Source organism: Staurois parvus, unplaced genomic scaffold (assembly GCF_062004578.1).
Source record: "Staurois parvus isolate SC_StPar_1 unplaced genomic scaffold, SC_StPar_1.0 ptg000172l, whole genome shotgun sequence".
NCBI lineage: Eukaryota > Metazoa > Chordata > Amphibia > Anura > Ranidae > Staurois > Staurois parvus.
This window is the reverse complement of record NW_028317968.1, coordinates 14071323-14088258: the sequence shown is the minus strand read 5'-3', so window position 1 is coordinate 14088258 and position 16936 is coordinate 14071323.

Genomic DNA, 16936 nt, shown 5'->3' with positions numbered 1-16936 from the left:
GACTGAATACGCAGGTTTAAACGCATAGAATAATTAGAGAAATTTGGCAGCGTTCAATAGATGTGGTATTCCTACAAGAGACACATATATCTCATGAAACAAGAATTAAGTTACAATCAAGATATTATCCAACTTGGTATTATGCAGACTCGTTAACAAAACGAGCTAAAGGTGTACAGATAGGGATGGCAAAAGATGTAAGATTTTCTATAGAAGATAGATTGGTTGACCCAGAGGGCAGGTACCTTTTTGTAAATGGAAAATTATATGGTATGAAATGTATGTTTGCAAATATTTATTGTCCAAATAAGAATGCAATGGTTTATTTAGCGGGTACTTTAAGAAAATTGATGGATTTCAAGAAAGGAAAATTGATTGTGGCTGGGGATTTCAATCTTTGCATGGATCTACAACTGGATACTTCGTCTCATGTACAGAGAGAGGGAGGTAAAATACTTAAAATCTTTAAAAATATGTTACATCAATGTCAATTGATACATGTATGGATGATTAAGCACCCATGGGAGAGCTATCACACATTTTACTCCTCTGTACATGCGACGTATTCCAGATTTGACTACATACTGATAGAACACAGATTACTGGAATCATTGATTGTGGCTGGGGATTTCAATCTTTGCATGGATCTACAACTGGATACTTCGTCTCATGTACAGAGAGAGGGAGGTAAAATACTTAAAATCTTTAAAAATATGTTACATCAATGTCAATTGATACATGTATGGATGATTAAGCACCCATGGGAGAGCTATCACACATTTTACTCCTCTGTACATGCGACGTATTCCAGATTTGACTACATACTGATAGAACACAGATTACTGGAATCATTGATTAAATCCAGTATTGAAATTACTTTTCTCTCAGACCATGCATCGGTCACAATGAAGTTGAAAATGGAAGGAGATCTAAATAATATAAATACATGGAAGCTAAATGAAACACTATTACAGGATCAGGAGGTTGAAAGTAGAATAAAAAAAGAAATAGAACAGTATTTCCAGTTAAATGAAACCGAAGACGTTTCAGTGGCCACAATATGGTAAGCCCATAAAGCATATATAAGGGGTATCCTGATTTTGATAGGGGCAGAAAAAGAGAATAAACGGGTGGAAAAGATGAGATCACTAATAGAGGAATTATATAAACTAGAATAAGAACATAAAAGAAGAACAGAAATAGAAGTACAATATGATATAATTCTAAAAAGAGAAGAGTTGAATGATCTAATGGAACAGGAAACAAAAAGGGTTTTCAATATGGTGGCAAAGGAAAGGTATCAGTGCGGAAAGAGACCAGGAAAATATTTGTCAAAAATACTAAGGAAAAAGAAATCAGTAAATTACTGTATACAGAGAAGATTAGAAACAAAACGGGAGAGGTAGTATACTCAAATAAATGATTGCTAGAGTATTTCAAAAATATTACAGCTCACTGTATGCTGTTAACCTCCCTAGCGGTATGATTATGTCCATATTTCTGTGCTGAAAGCGGTACATTTTTTTGCATGGAAGTATGTATTTTTTTTTATTGTAAGCCAGTAATTTTTAGGAATAACTCACTGAAATCTGTCCGAACTAGAGTCTAGTAAACATTCCGGGTAGGATAAAACTTGAAACACGAAATCAAAAATTATAATTTAATAAATAATCATAAAAAATAATAATATAATAATAATAAATTTAATTCAATAATATAATCAAACCAAAAACACTGAAATTTGAAATATAGCGCCAAGTTCGCACATCGCTGAGCAAAGTCGCAAAATCATTTTCAATGTCTGAGGACGAATTTCCCCACAAATCATTATCACACAATTCTGCAAGTGGTTCTGATTTACTGTCGCTGTTCTCTAGCTGGTCTAAAACCGCTTTTGACCTAAAGCAACGCTTTTTGGACACCATGGACTTTTCTAAGTTTCCAGGCAGAAAGAACAGTCAAAATGCAGGCAGGGCACAGGACAAAGCACTAGGGACAAAATGTATGTGAAATGCTTTGAAACAGTAATGTTTTACTATGTCATATTCGTTTATTAGAAAATGACAGTTTCTAAAATTTTTTAAATTTGCCGCCGGTTCCGGCCCCCGTACGCCCCAACGCTCGCAGGGACCGGAACACGGAAGCCAGATGCCGGCATCGGCCAGAGGAGATGGCTGGGGATGCTGCAGGGGATGCATCACGGGAGCGAAGGACAAGGTAAGCGCTGCAGGGAATCCGTGAGCAACGCCGCATGGTAAGCCCGAGTGTAGCTCAGGGTTACCGCTTTTGGTACTGAAATTTTACCCCGAGCTACACTCGGGAATACCGCCAGGGAGGTTAAACATAAGGATCAAAAGGTTGTGGAAGGAGAAAGATACAAGTAAATTCAGACATATTTAACAGCTAGATTAGAGAAGGAAAGATTGTCAATGTTCGAAAATCTAATTTCACAAGAGGAAATACTAGCAGCAATAATGAGTACAGTGGCAGGGAAGTGCCTGAGGCCTGATGGATATACAGTAAGATATTGCAAGAAATGTAAAGATCAGTTAGTGCACAGAATGTGTGTATATATGAATGCATTAGGAGTAGGCACTGAAATGAGAAAGGAGTCGTTGCTGGCACATATTACAATAATACCTAAAGAAAGAAAAGTTCTCAATGCGCCAGTTACAGCCCAATTTCATTATTAAATATAGATACAAAATTATATGTGAAGGTCATTGCTAATAGGTTGAAAGACCTAATGCCAGAATGGGAAAACCTTGACCAGGTGGGGTTTATACCAGGAAGAGAAGGAAGGGGTAATGGTCTGAGACCATTGCTCCTCCTTCAAAAGAGTAGGAAGGAGAGATTTCCGATGATTTTCTTGTCAATAGACGCTGAAAAAGCATTTGACAGGGTGGACTGGGGATTTATGATGAGTACTCTAGACGTACTAGGATTAGGACCTAAATTGATGCGATGGATAAAAAATTTATACAATCATCCCTCTGCAACACTGAAGATCAATGGTACACAATTGCAACCTTTCATAATGCATAACAGAACTGTTAACAGTCCACTTTCACCTCTCCTGTTTGTACTTTCTGTGGAGCCTCTGTCGGCTACTATACGAAATAGTGTAGATATAAAAGGAATTCAAATCGGAGCTGTGGAACACAAGGTTGCAGCGTATGCAGATGATATATTATTATATGTTGTAAATCCTAGATTGGCACTACCAAATTTAATGGGAGTATTAAAACACTATGGGGATTTGTCAAACTTTAAAATTAATTTTTTAAAGTCAGAGATATTGAATATTAATCTACCGAAGTCAGAAAGACAGGTGATTGAAGAGAGATTCCCTTTCACTTGGAGGGTCAAAGAACTAAAATATTTAGGAGTCAAGTTAACACTGTCATTGAAGGGTATATACCATGCAAATTATATCACGTTAATAAATTAGATAAAAGAGGATAAAAAGTGGAAGTACAGTGCTAAAATAGATGGATAGATGCTTAAACCTCAGACTATTTGCATGAAAAACGCACATACATATATGTCCATTTTTCATGCAAATAGTCTGAGGTTTAAGCATCTATCCATCTATTTTAGCGCCGTACTACCACTTTTTAACAGATTTATCAAAGGCATATGGTTTACCTTTTTAGTGTTTCAGCTGCTTCAGGATTTTTAGCGCTCGCTTTTATTCTATTGTATTGAGATAAAAGAGGAACTGAGGAGAATTTCAATAGGATCACTTTCTTGGATAGGGCGGATAAACAAGTGATATTGCCTAAAATCATATATAAATTTAAAATGTTGCCAATGGGATATTTAGGAGTATTGAAAAAAATATTAATGATATGTACAGTATATGGGTAAATAAAAAACCAAGGGTAAATCAGGAGACCCTAAGTAAAGATAAAGAAAAAGGGTGTTTAAATATGCTTATAAAAGATGCTATGATAAAGATATTATTTTGCAGTACTATTGTAACGAATAATGGACTGGGCATATAATGAAAATGGGAAAAGTTGGGTAAATGTTGAAAAAAATTTAAGTGAATTACAATTAGATAAAATTATTTGGATTCCACAACAATACCGTATGTTGGCGGAAAACACTAGCACTTTGACATGGAATGTTTTGAGGATTTGGGATTTAGTTTATAAACAAATGGAGTGGGAATACAAATTACCATTGATACCATTAGTAGGAACAATTTTTTTTACATCAGGAAAGAGTAGTATTTGAGGGACATGGATAAAGAATAAGAAAATGGGAGAAATATGCTCTTTACAGGAGCTGAAATACAAAAAGGAAATGTTTTTCTTGATGGATGAATTGGTACTATCAATTAAAACATTTTGTTGCAGCACTATCACAGTCTATAAGAGGGGAGGGGAAAGTTGCACCCATTAGAGCACTTGATGAGTTTAGAAGAAATACAGAAACACTGCACTTCCCGTATGTATAAGACACTTACCATATTATTTGAATCAACCTCATTAGGGTATATGGATAAATGGGTAAATGAGTTGGGAACACAATTGAACACAAATGAATAACCAACAGAAAAAGAAAATATTTAGGATTGGAGAGGTTGTGGGAAGGAAGGTACATATTTGGTGGTAATGTCCCAAAATATAAGAATTGTGGCAGATGATAGTACAACAAATATTAGAAATAGTGGAAGAGTGTAATAAAGGACCCATGTGTGTCTTTTTCATGGTACTGATCTCACAGTGAAGCAATGTAAGAACAGTATTGTATTTTATCTAATTAATGTGGCAAAAGGATAGATACCTAAATTTTGGATGGCCCACGATTCACCAAAAGTCAAAGACTGGATAAAGAGGGTAGAATATATTTATAGGAAAGAAGAGCTATACCATAGTGGAGAAGATAAAATGGAGAAATTAATGAAAAAGTGGTGTGAATTTAGGACTACACGGAGATTCGCTGAAATGGTGGAACAAGTGGGAAAAGGGAATGCGGAGAGGGAGGAATGGGGCGAATAGAGGTTGTTTGTTTATGAGTGAAGAAGTAGCACTAGTGAAATAAGAAGAGAATGGGTTGGAGGAAAATGGGCGGAGGGGGCAGGGAGATCGGAGGGGTAAATACATTGAAATTTGTTATGAATTTTAGATGATTTGTATTGTAGTGGGTTTTTTTTGTATAATGTAACTAACAAGAATAAAAATATAATTAAACAAAAAACACAACCTCTGAAAGGTTTTGCCCCCTTAAAAGAAAAAAAAAGAATCGGGAAAAAAGGGGATTTAAGTGACTTTGAACATGGCATGGTTGTTGGTGCCAGACTGGCTCCTCTGAGTATTTCAAAACAAAAACTACTGATCTACTGGGAATTTCATGCACAACCATCTCTCAGGTTTACAGAGAATGGTCCAAAAAAGAGAAAATATCCAGTCAGCGGCAGTTGTGTGGACAAAAATGCCTTGTTTGATGTCACAGCTCAGAGAAGAATGGGCAGACTGGTTCAAGATGGTAGAAAGTCAACAGTAACTCCAATGACCACTCATTACAACCAAAGTATGCAGAATACCATCTCTGAACACACAACACGTCGAACCTTGAAGCAGATGGGATACAGCAGCAGAAGACCACACCGGGTGCAACTCCTGTCAGCTAAGAACAGGAAACCTAGGCTACAATTGTCACAGGCTCACCAACATTGGACAATAGTAGATTGTAAAAATTATGCCTGGTTTAATAAGTCGCGATTTCAGCTGCGACATTTAGATGGTAGGGTCAGAATTTGGTGTAAATAACATGAAAGCATGGATCCATCCTGCCATGTATCAACGGTTTAGGCTAGTGGTGGTGGTGGTGGTATAATGCATACAAAGAAACAAAGAGAAGGCGCAGGGGCCTAGTGCATTACCTTTTAAAAAATGGGTTTATTGTATTAAAAAAGTGATATATTCACAAAGCGATAAAAATTAAAGGCACATCATAAGAAAATACAGCACGGTCCAATCTCCCTGAAAGGTGTCTTGTAGGGGACTATAGACCACAGTCCAAATTACTGACGCATTTCGAGGCTGCATCTCTTCCTCAGAGGCGACCTGGTGGTATAATGGTGTGGGGATATTTTCTTGGCACACTTTGGGCCCCTTAGTACCAACTGAGCATCGTTTAAATGCCACGGTCTCCCTGAGTATTGTTGCTGACCATGTCCATCCCTTTAGGACTACAGTGTACCCATCTTTTGATGGCTACTACCAGAAGTATAGTGCACGATGTCACAAAGCTCAAATCATCTCAAACTGGTTTCTTGAACATGACAATGAATTCATTGTACTCCAATGGCCTCCACAGTCACCACATCTCAATCCAATAGAGAACCTTTGGGATGTGGAGAGCACATTTGGGATTGGGAGATTTGCATTATAATTGTGCAGCCGACAATTCTTCAGCAACAGCATGATGCCATCATGTCAATATGGACCAAAATCTCTGAGGAATGTTTCCAACACATTGTTAAATCTATGCCACAAAGAATTAAGGCAGTTCTAAAGGCAAAAGGGGGTCCAACCCGGTACTAGCAAGGTGTACCTAATAAAGTGGCTGGTGAGTGTATAGTTTTGGTTTTGGGTTTAATATTACTTTAACTGTGAGTATAGGTGTGTGCACATAGGGTTCCCTTTATACGCTTCTACATTAACTCTACATTAACTCTCTTGTCTTTTCCCTGGTTCTGTCCACAAAACATAAGTAGGAGAAATGGTATTGTGGATGGTTACGTAACCATAGCTGACTGATGTAAGTGAACATTTCTGTTTCTGAATAATTATTCATGTATGCCTTTGCAACTGGTTTAACACAATGACTTCATACGCAGAAAGAAAATTTGTAGTCAATGAACAAAATAACTTAAAAATTTAAATATTACAAAATAATTATATATATTTTACACAGTTAAAAAAAAGAGCATTTAGTTATTCTTTCAAACACTTCTGTTACAATACCTAGAATTCTTTTAATACTGTAGAGATTCAGCCTGACCCAGCTATAGCTTTGCCTAGCTTGATCTCAAAGGCAGCTGTAGAACTAATTTATTCTGGGCTTCTATCCAAAGCTACTTAAGTCTGGGAGCTTGCAGCTCCTTAGCTCACCAGTGCAAAAAGACAGAACAACAAACTCTCCATAGACCTTAATATAACAGATCTTGTGCTAGACTGGTGTGTTCAACAGGAGGTACAGCTATCATTTAGTTTAACCTCAACCCTAAGATGTGGCTTGACGTCCCAGCTGTTCCATTAGAAAGCTCCTTATGGCAAACAAAGTTTCTTAACTCACCATGGTTTGTCCTGCAATATAAAATTCCTGTTTTCCATGATTTAGCAGACACGTACAATTTTAGAAATTTAGAGAACGCCACTGAACACACCATAAGTTAACTGAAAATTTGTTATCTTTTTATTTGCATCAACGCTTGTAGATTTATGTTTTACCATAACAATTTTCCATTAAAGATTTTAAAATAAAAGTGCATATTAAAATGTAGTTCTGTTGTTACCTAGACGTATTGGGAAGCATGTCTTCCACAGGCACTGCATCACTTGTACTCATTAATCCATTTCTGCTCAGCATAGGTTGGACCTCCTTAGGCGCACTGAGGTGCTAATAGCATAGGATCCTCCCCTGAGTGACATTACAGAAGTCCTTTTGGGAGGCCCCCCTAGCCCAACCTAAACAACACCATCAGTAGCCCCTTCCATACCTTCTTCTGGTCTTATGACAATGGATCCTAGACATTGCAATGGAGCAGCTTCACCCTGCACAAGTTTTGGTTCCAGAAGATCTTCCCAACTGGAGGTAAGGAGAAGGAAGAGCCCACACAGTTACAGCCTTTTAACTCTTACTGATATAAAGTATACTCTTTTAAGTCATTTCTAAGAGATGAGGGCCCAGAGGAGGAGCAGCCCATACCTTTAGGGGTTTTGTCATTCCAAGACAAAGGCATGGGAATAGTCTCATTAGTTCTACCTCTTTTTGCTTGCTTACCTCTCTACATACCCTCCTCTATACCCAGAAACGCTGTTAAGAAGCTTATCGTCTATTCTGTAAAATGATTTTGCTTGATGTGAGCAAGGTATAGATTAATTAGGAAAGACACTCATTCGTTATATTATTATTCATTATTGTGGATTTTTTTTTAGACGTCCTGCTGACACCTAGGGTTTTATTCATAGGAAAAAATGCTATGCAATTGTTTCAATCGTTCACACCACCATGACAAATAATCCCTATAATTTCTTAAATATGTTTACTTTCTTTGATTGTCATTTCCATCTAGTTCCATCTAGTGGTCAAAATGCAGTATTTTCCTGATTGGTGTATTTCAGGAAAATATCACACTATGGCCACTAGATGCAGCTGACAATCATAGGAAGTAAACATATTGCACAAATTATAGGGATTATTCATGATGACTGTGGAAATGATTGAGACATTTGCACAGCGCATGTTTTATAAATAGACCCCTAGTCTTTAGAAACTTTTAGTCACAATTACTATACAGGATCAATTTTACAAACATAGATTTAATTGGACGCAACTGAAAATAACTAATAGCTATCACTTTTTTGAACAAAAGCATACTTATCCTGCTGTGTTGGTTTTAATTGAGCCCAATATTGGATGGTTATGGGGGATGGGTGCCTTGTCTGACTTTGCAGCTAGCTTTAAAGTGTATGTTACCCCAATATTTTATATATCTGATATATGTCTGTGTTACCATTTACTTTTATTAAAAGTACGCTGTTCTCTTTGCATTGCAGCTTTTGTGTGAAATCCATGGTGATCGTGCCAGCCGCCCTGTTTTCCTCTTTCAAACTGACCATGCCACGGCATGGAAGCACCTACATCCCAGCATGGTCAGTTTGCTTCTTTGCATTCTACTTGGAAGCACAGCCTACCTGTACTCCAATCAATTTCCTCTGAAACACCCCTCTAAACAGCTTTTCACTTGAAAGATCATTGCTGTTTCTCTGCTGACATGCCCTCCCCTCACTGCCCAGCTCTTCACTAGGAAGATCAGAGTACTTCAGTTTCTCTGCCTCCAACTGACATGCCCCCAGCTTTTAACTGGGAAGATCAGTGTACTGCTGTTCCTCTGTATCCAGCTGACAAATCCCCCTGCCCAGCACCGCACAGTGTACTTCTGTCTCTGCATTTTAGACTCCATTCACACCTATGCAGTTTGCTTTTTGTCCATTTTGCAGTGCTATTTCCAGTTCATTTTGCGTTTTTATACATGCGTTTTTGATGCATTTTTGACTCACTTTTACAGCGTTTTGTTCAATTTTTTGTTTGTTAAAGTGGATTTTTTTCTTTACTGGGCAGAATAAAAATGCAAAACAAGGCAAAAACTCAGCAAAAATGCACTACCATGCATTTCAGCAGCTTCTCCATTGAACTTTGTTGTAGCAAAAACACTGCTTTTTGATTTGAAAAAAGTCCCTGACCCTTTCCAAAAACACAGCAGCTCAAAAAAGTATAGATGTGAACATGTTCCATAGGAAACCATGTTAAATGGACTGTAGTGCGTTTCTGCAAAGAAAACTAAAAAATGTATTGGTGTGAACGGAGCCTTAGACAGGACTATGTATGTGCACCTTTCAAGTTGCTGTTGTCACACACCCCCAATCATCAGAAGGAGTCTCTACCCCCGCCTCTCTAAGCCCCTTTTTAAAAAAAAGAAAAATGTATAATGCTATATATATTGTGGGAACTCGCTTCAACGTGGTAGAGCTTCTTCAAAGCACACAGCAACTCGCTTCTTTTAAGGGCTTTTTTGCCCACTTTTATTTACAAGAAAGTTCAAGAAACACAAATGCTTCCCACGCAGGGGTATCCAACCTCAAGCAAATCATATTCAGCCTCCTGGCTTGTACACAGTTTTAAGTCTGCCTCCTGCAGACTCTTCCCAAAATATGGCACTAGCACACAGCTAGTCTGGCTTCCACCTGACTCCAAGGCAGAGACCTCCCGTCTGCCGGGGTGGAGCCCTGCTGACTCCTAGCTGCCGGGGTGGAGCCCAGAACTATGGTTAGGACTCTATAAAAAGGCCTGCACACACCTGTGCAATCAGTGTGCTGGGGGTTCTCAAAACACGGACCCCGGATTGGAGATTTCATCCCTCCCAGATCTCTTTGAAATCTCCAGGCTCCAGATCCCAAAACAAACTTAATGAACAAATGAGGAAACTGAAAAGCCAGTTTCCTCTGCAATAAATCAACTCTCTGGAGCCCCTCAACCTGCCTGGTTGAGAATCCAAGGTTCTCAGCTTTATTTTGACCGTGGCAGGACACCGCACTGCCACATATCCCCCCCCTTTGTTTTGACCCCGTAGGGGGCGGAACACACAAACCTAAAACCCTTGCTTTAAACCTTCTGTGCGGGCTATCACCTGTAAAGGTCCAATCCTGGCTGACTTCATTTTCATCAAAGGGAGACGCTACTCCCTGCCACAAGACATGACTTCTCCTGTCTCCTCTTGCTACCCTTACTTGGGCTCTATGACATCCCCGTGCCTTTTTACGAGTGCGCTTCCAAAAGCGCTGTCTTCCTAATTTCCTTGAGACTATACTAGTCCTTTTACCAGTGGGGGTTTTACAAGTCTCAGTACCCTTTGTAACCTGAGGTTGACGCCTAAGCTTTACGTGCCAGGTACCTGTAACGTTACAATGTGTTCCCTCAATTTCCATTAGACCAGCCCTTTTTGCTTCATTTAATTTTACAGGGGATATATTTTTAGACCCTTTAGTATTAGAGGTGGGCTCTTTTATTTGGGAATCAAACACTTTTAACATCCTCTTGTTAAGCTTTGGGCCAGTTCCCTTAGACCTTTCATTCTTACAACTTGGGCGTTTACTGGACCTTTGGAAATCTTTCCCAAAATTACCTTCCCGATCCTGTAGGGGGCCTAGTGCTAGACTCTTAACCTCTCTTGTGTCTGTTAAGCACTCATTACCTTTTTCAGGATGACCAGCTACCATGTCAACTCGACCACCAGGTCTACTATTCTTTTTGTTATCACCCACAGTAGTCAGACAATCCAAGTTCATCAACGCATTTCTCTTTTCATCATTAGCCAAAAGACTCTTGTCAGAACTCAGTTCGCTAGTAGTTGGCAGGGCAGTTTCTGGAGAGGAATTACACACAGCGGAGTGGGTGTCTCCCATGGAAACTTCACTACCCACTGACTTCGCTGTCACAAAAGACTCTGCCAGCAACTGTCCTGATGCCAAACCATCCTTACATAATTCTGCATTTGGGTAGATGACCCCAACCACATCACATATACATGTGTCTTCCGGCACTTCTGCCCAAACCTCTGTCCTGTCCAACAGTCCTCTGGTGTGCCTCTCATACAGATTACTGCTATGAAGCAACCCAGCCATGCACTGAAAGACAATTTTCAGCATTACCAACAAGGATGGTATCACAGAATTCCTATATTGACCATCTTTGTCTTGTATAGCCTGTAATACCAAGCTCCGATTAGCAGGACTCCACTGTACCAGCTCCCCCGAACACGGAAGAGACAGCAAGGTATACACCGGCTCTACACTCCAGAAGGCTAACATTTCCTTCAACAGGTCTGTTATAAAAAGACAGCCTGATTCTACACATAAGACCTTCCTGGGGACATGGAGACACTCATTTACTGATGCCTCAGAGGTGGTGCTTCTTAAAGAGGCTTCCTCTCGGCTGGAGGTACCCAATACAATAACCTGGGGCTCTCCCAGAGCGTAACCAGGTGTGGGATTCACCCAAATACTCTGAGGCTCAGTGTCAATGAGCTCTTCCACGGCTTCTCTATGGATATCAGTTTGGTACACCACACCATTAACTCCTTTAGATGACATTGGTGCAACCCCAATATCAGTACTCTTCACATTGACATTTTTAACCGTTGCCTCCCCACTAAAAGCATTATACAGAGGCAAGTCTTTCTCACAATCACCAGCAGTGGGTTTCCCAACTAGGAGTATCCCAAATTTATAGCAGAGAGTCTCAAAGTCAGTCTCAATCATTGCATTAATATCTCTCACATTTTTCTCAAAAGTACCAGTCTTACCCACCACTGTAACAGGCTTCACCTTCACTTGAGTGCGTGGGATCTGGATCCTTTCTGTCATCTCCTCTCTTTGGCCAGCCAGTTCATCCATGCAGCTATAGGATGATACTGTGGCAGGGACTTCTGACTCCTTGGCACCCCCTGCAGGCACAACAGGTACTTCCTCACTGTTGCTAGAGGTGGCTGCCAACATTTTTAAACACGAATCTGGGCTTGCAGATGAAGACTTTTGCCCAGTAGCACCCTCATCAGTGGTATTCCATAATCTGGGGCAGGTAAAGATACCATGCCCAAACTGACCACATTCCAGGCAGGGTATGGTTCCACCGATAACCTTCTTGGGATATGGAACCACATCTCCCTTGTAGCCCCTTCTCCTGGTTCGCAGGCTCTCTCCTGTTGCTATGGGAGATGGCACTCTCCCAGCTGAACTTTGTGGGTTCCTCCAGATGCGCTGAACTCTCATCTCTGCATTGCCACAATCCTCTGCAGACGACACTTCTCTCACAGGGTCCGCAGGTCTGAAGTTACATGTGTTGCTATGGGCAACCACATCCTTCTGAAACTTTTGGGCAACCTGCTGCTCCTTCCTGGAACTCCAAGCAGGCTTCCCATTTGCATACCCAGACCTTTGTCTGGTTGTGTCACCTTGTACTGGAAGCTGGGATAATGGGCACTTGGAGACAGTGTGCCCCCATTCACTGCACCGCAAACAGCGCTCTTGCGGCAGTATCTTGGCCGAACTTCCATCCTCTTTCAGGCTTAGTACTCTGCACACAGAAAACGGGTTTCCTTTCACCAGCGTTGCTAGGGGCAACAGCAGGCACTTCCCACTGTGGCAAACTCTGTGCAGCCATGTATGGGGCTTGTTCTGGTGATAACAACCCCTCCAGCCACAGGGCTCTGTCTCTCATTTCAGAAAATCTTGCTTCTTTGTTGAGTTTTGACCGCCCCATCTTTGCAGTCACTCCACAACAATTTTGCACAGTCTCTGCAGGATCTCCTCACCTGCACACACTGATGGTGCAGAGTCATGCACCAAACACAGTTCAACACATGAACTTACTTCAATGCTGGGATCTCTAGTTCTGCCCGCATCCTCCACCATATGTGGGAACTCGCTTCAACGTGGTAGAGCTTCTTCAAAGCACACAGCAACTCGCTTCTTTTAAGGGCTTTTTTGCCCACTTTTATTTACAAGAAAGTTCAAGAAACACAAATGCTTCCCACGCAGGGGTATCCAACCTCAAGCAAATCATATTCAGCCTCCTGGCTTGTACACAGTTTTAAGTCTGCCTCCTGCAGACTCTTCCCAAAATATGGCACTAGCACACAGCTAGTCTGGCTTCCACCTGACTCCAAGGCAGAGACCTCCCGTCTGCCGGGGTGGAGCCCTGCTGACTCCTAGCTGCCGGGGTGGAGCCCAGAACTATGGTTAGGACTCTATAAAAAGGCCTGCACACACCTGTGCAATCAGTGTGCTGGGGGTTCTCAAAACACGGACCCCGGATTGGAGATTTCATCCCTCCCAGATCTCTTTGAAATCTCCAGGCTCCAGATCCCAAAACAAACTTAATGAACAAATGAGGAAACTGAAAAGCCAGTTTCCTCTGCAATAAATCAACTCTCTGGAGCCCCTCAACCTGCCTGGTTGAGAATCCAAGGTTCTCAGCTTTATTTTGACCGTGGCAGGACACCGCACTGCCACAATATATATATATATATATATATACACACACACACACACAAAAGTATTGGGACACCCCTCCAAATCATTGTTGATGGTGCTTCAGTCCCATGAAGACTTATACTGAGCTCGACAGTTACTTTTGCAGCAGTTGGTTACTTATTCCGGATCACAATCCTGCGCGATGTCCTTTTCTCTCTTTCAGTCAGTTGACATGCTGACTGCATTTATACTTATCAGACAACATTTTCCCAGAAACTGTATATGCCGTCATAACCTTTGATACTGTACCTCGCAACACCGCAAATAAATTGGCATCTTCAGTTACAGAGGAACCAGCTAAGCTGGCACCAACAATTTGCCCTCAGTAAGTTCTGACACGACTCCGTATTAGTAGTGTCGCATGCAGTGGATGAGAAAAGTGAGGCTTCCCATCTGTCAGCTAGGTCTCATCACACAGCGAAAGCAAAAAAATGTTACATCACTTCAACCCTAAACATGTTGTCACTTTCACACCTGCATATCATGTCATGTTTCCATTTTTTTGTCCAACCCCTGTATATACACATACTTACACAAACATTTTGCCTTCCTTTTTTTATTTTAAACTGGATGGGTTGCTTTACAAGGTGTTCACTTTAAACAGCACCTAGAAAGACAAGACAAAATACTACATGTACTTTATCCCTTGGGGAACAGAACACTTTATTAAATGTGAAATACGTTTAGAGTTTTAATTTTAAGTATAAAAAAATCTCTACTGTAACCAAACAATATATAAAAATATGTAAAATCTGATTAATGTACAAATAATTGCAACTGAAAATAAGACCTAGTACTATTTTTAGGAATTGCTACAGTATAAGACCTACCCAGAACATAAGACCTAGCGTTATTTTTAGGAATTGCTACAGTATAAGACCTACCCCAAAAATAAGACCTAGCACTATTTTCAGGAATTGCTACAGTATAAGACCTACCCCAAAAATAAGACCCAGCACTATTTTTAGGAATTGCTAAAGTATAAGACCTACCCAGAACATAAAACCTAGCACTATTTTTAGGAATTGCTACAGTATAAGACCTACCCAGAACATAAGACCTAGCATTATTTTTAGGAATTGCTACAGTATAAGACCTACCCAGAACAAAAGACCTAGCACTATTTTTAGGAATTGCTACAGTATAAGACCTACCCACAACATAAGACCTAGCACTATTTTTAGGAATTTCTACAGTATAAAGACCTACCCCAAAAATAAGATCTAGTTGTGATCAGGGCTTTTTTTCAGCCAGAACATGGCGGAACACCGTTCCACCACCTCCAGCACGGGTCTGTGCACACCAATATCTACTGTCTCTTATACTGTAAACACAAAAGCATGGCTTTTGTGTTTGCAAGTCAGTCACAGTCACTCTTGTAAGTGACAGCACCATCCGCTCCCCCAGAACTTCCCTACCTCTGTACTCACTGTGGGACAGGGAAGGAACAGATATCTACAGATGCAGTGTGTTGCGGGGCGGGGCATCTCGTCCTGCAGCCTAATGCATGGAAGTCGATGCCCCAGGGGTTGATCGCCGGCCAGTGGGGAAGAGGCAGAGCAGTGAGTGAGTGCGCTTGGTGCACTGTGTAGGAAGATAGGACCCAAAATGGGAGTTACTATAGAGAGGGGCTGGATGCTGACAGCTGTGTTTTGCAAAGCTAGCTAACCACATTAAAGCAGACAGGGTGCATAGGTGAGCTGAAGCTGGAGAGGTGAGATGAGTTGCAACCCACCTCTGCACCCCCCGGCCACCGCTTGCCTCTGCACCCCCCGGCCACAGCTTGCCTCTGCACCGCCTGGCCACAGCTCGCCTCTACATCCCCTGTCCACAACTCACCCCTGAATCCTGTCTGTGGCTCATCTCTGCACCCTGTCTGAAACTCACCTGTCAATTCACCTCTGTAACACCTGACTGCAGCTCACAACTGCCCTCTCTATAGTAACCCTCATCCACAACTGCCTGCAGCTCACCTCTGCACCCCCTGTCCACACCTGTACATTAAAAAAATAAGACCTACCCCGAAAATAAGACCTAGTGTGTTTTTTTGAGCCCAAAAAATATAAGACCGTGTCTTATTTTCGGGTAAACACGGGTAATAATGACTTCGTACCAGGAAATCTAATAAATGTACAGTAAACTGTGGATGCACAAATCAGATGAAAAACCATGCCAAAAGCTTGACTGGTTGCAAACAGGGGCGGACTGACAACTCATGGGGCCCCCGGGCAATAGGGGATCACGGGGCCCCTGTGTCCTTGCTCAAACTCAAAAAAGCCTATGAAAAAGGTACCAGGGGCATCTCATGGGGCCCCCTACTGACCCTGGGCCCTCTGGCAGTGCTTGCGTTTCCAAATGGTCAGTCTGCCCCTGGTTGCAAATGACAACTTACTTTTCCTTTTTATGGCTAGATTTATGTTGATAAATGTATTGCTAGGAATTCCATAAGAACCCACATTGCTATATTTAGGTGAAACATTTTTGAATTTCTTTGAGGACACTACAAAAGCTTGGTGGTCAGCATACAGATCATGGTGGAACATAAGATTTGTAGGCATCCCAGAAAAATGCACAGGTAGCTAAGACATGGGTAAACAGCAATGAACATGTGAAGACAATGATATGAATGGCAGGTAACAGATGCAGACTAAGCATAAACATCTACACAGACACAGCAAATTATGAAACCATGTAGGAATTATGCGATAAATGATGTAAAGGTGCAGTAGACCAGCAGTAAGCTTTACTTCTGGCAAACTGCATGTTCCAAAGTGTGCCAGAACTGAAATGGACTTAGTGTCACGTTTCTCAACAACCCTTAGGACTTGCAAAAGCAAAGCTGGTAATTAGATGTAAATGGTGCTGTAAAAAATGAATGTCATTATGCTGTAATAATGAAACTTTGCAATATTAGGGCTTTAGCTGTCACAAAGGCAAGCTAGATACTAGGACAGTGCTATTTAAGACATCATAAATGTAATTTTCACATTCTTTCCTAATCAGCAGCCATCAAAACCTGGGTATGGCAACCTTTTTAGTACCTTGTTTGCTAAAACCATTTTCTAATTGTATGCTCAATATTCCGACTTGAAGGTAGCATCACCATA